The following is a 2,365-nucleotide window of genomic DNA, read 5'->3' as shown; positions in this document are numbered from 1 at the left end:
TCCGTTGAATCTATTTTTCAGATTAGCATAATTTAATTTCTGCATTAGTTTTACTTTTATTTATTTATTTATTTATTTATTATTTATTTTTTTTGTGGACTGAACCCTCATGGTCGGATCTGCCACCTGGGTTGTTGATTTATTTTACTTTGTGGACTGAACCCTCATAGTCGGCTCTGTCACATGGGTTGTTGATTTATTTTGCTTTGTGGACTGAACCCTCATTGTCGGCTCTGCCACCTGGGTTGTTGATTTATTTTGCTTTGTGGACTGAACCCTCATAGTCGGCTCTGCCACCTGGGTTGTTGATTTATTTTTCTTTGTGGATTGAACCCTCATGGTCGGTCCTGCCACCTGGGTTGTTGATTTATTTTGCTTTGTGGACCGAACCCTCATGGTTGGCCCTGCCACCTGGGTTGTTATTTAAGTTTTTATTTTTATTTTAAGTATCATACTTGCAATTTGAATTAGTGGTATTTGTTGTGTGGTGTGGATGGTTTATGTCCCGTTGGAGTAGGGATCAAAACAATCGACTCTCCTATGAAGGGGGACTAGTTCCAGGCCTTGATCATTCACTTAGAAGAGGTACTCAACATCACTTGGATTCCATGGTAGACCCAGTTGATAATCCAAATCCAAATTTGCCAGATCCAACTATAAATCAAAATAATCCACCTCTTGAGAATGAAAATGAAGTTCATAGGAATGTGTTAAATCAACCACGGACTTTACGTGAACATTTACACCCTGAGAGATCAACTTTACCATCTTGTATAGTGTTCCCTGCTCACATAGGGAACATTGATTTTAAACCAGGTGTGATTCAATTAATTCATAAATTTCATGGCTTAGATTCTGAAAGCCCCTACTTGCACCTCAAGGACTTTGAGGAAGTAATTGCATCATTACAGGTAAACAATGGCAATAGGGATGTACTTAAGCTTAGGTTATTCTCATTTTCTCTAAAGGATCGGGCCAAAGCATGGCTTAACTCTCTAAGACCTAATACCATCACTTCATGGCAAGCCTTAAGTAGAGAGTTTTTGAAAAAGTTCTTTCCCGAGCACAAAACAAATGCACTAAAATAAGAAATCATGTCATTCTCCCAAAAGGGGAATGAACTATTTTTTCAAGCTTGGGAGCGCTTCAAAGACATTCTAATTACTTGTCCACATCATGGTTATGAACCATGGCACGTGATTGATGCTTTCCAAAAGGGGCTCACCATGGATACCCGTCAGTTCATAGAGATGATGTGTGGTGGAACCTTTCTTGACAAAGATCATAATGAGGCTTGGGATTTTCTAGATATGTTAGCAGAGAATACTCAGACATGGGATGTCTCTGCTAAATCAAATCAAACTATACTCATTCCTAGAGAGAAAGCGGGAATGTATGTCCTAAGAGAGGAAGACGACCTTAATGCAAAATTCGCTGCATTGGCTAGAAAGGTCGAAGCCTTGGAAATTAGGAAGGTTGATATGGTTAAAGCAAACACTTCCTTGGGTAATTTTTGTAGCATTTGTGGTGGTACAGATCATGACATAAAGGATTGTCCAATAATCTCAGTTGTACAAAATATCACGCATGAGCATGATCAAGCAAATGCTATAAATAATTACCAAAGGTCAGTTATGCAACCATTGGGAAACACGTACAATCCAAATTGGCGTAACCATCCTAATCTTAGTTGGAGGAATGGACCACAAATTAATGTGCCCAATGCACCTCAAATGCCTCCACAAAATAACTTCTTTGGGGCACCTAACAATGCACCATATGTTCCCCCGCCAAAGCGATCATCTGTGGAGGATGCATTGACCACATTCATGAACTCTCAAGCTCAAATGAATCAGTCTCTAATCCAATCAAATCAGGAATTAAAGACAGCTGTGGCTAGGATTGAGACTCAACTAAATGCTATGGAAAAAGGCACCCTTCCTTCTCAACCTGTGCCAAACCCTCGAAACACACATTTTATTGGAGACTTAAATCCAAGTGAGTTACATCATGAACAAGCTAAGGCCATCATTACCTTAAGAAGTGGAAAAGAGGTCGATAACAAGATAATGCAACCGGTAGAAATACCGGAGGATGAGCCACTGTCTCAAGAAAATGATGAACCGGCTATGGTTCAAGAGCCGCAACAGCAAAAGGATAAAGAGACTAAGTCATATGAGCCTCCAGTTCCGTTCTCATCTAGACTTCGGAATCCAATTGTCCCCATGAAATATCACGAGGTGTTAGATGTGCTCCAAAAGGTTACTGTCAATATTCCTCTGCTTGATGCCATTAGACAAATTCCATCATATGCTAAATATCTCAAGGACTTGTGCACTGTAAAGAGGAAATTAAATGTGCACAA

The 2,365-nt window shown here is 39.7% G+C and overlaps 1 non-coding gene across 1 annotated transcript; it reads right to left on the bottom strand.

Moving 5' to 3' along the window:
- Positions 1–1,076: 1,076 nt before the first annotated feature.
- LOC131222094 (small nucleolar RNA R71) lies at positions 1,077–1,183 on the bottom strand. Its single transcript, XR_009159801.1, has one exon. It is a non-coding gene; the product is annotated as a small nucleolar RNA R71 (small nucleolar RNA).
- Positions 1,184–2,365: the final 1,182 nt, after the last annotated feature.

The sequence above is a fragment of the Magnolia sinica genome, chromosome 12 (genome assembly GCF_029962835.1).
Source record: "Magnolia sinica isolate HGM2019 chromosome 12, MsV1, whole genome shotgun sequence".
Classification (NCBI taxonomy): Eukaryota; Viridiplantae; Streptophyta; class Magnoliopsida; order Magnoliales; family Magnoliaceae; genus Magnolia; species Magnolia sinica.
The sequence above is the reverse complement of the archived record's forward strand: the minus strand, read 5'-3'. Positions and strand labels throughout refer to the sequence as shown.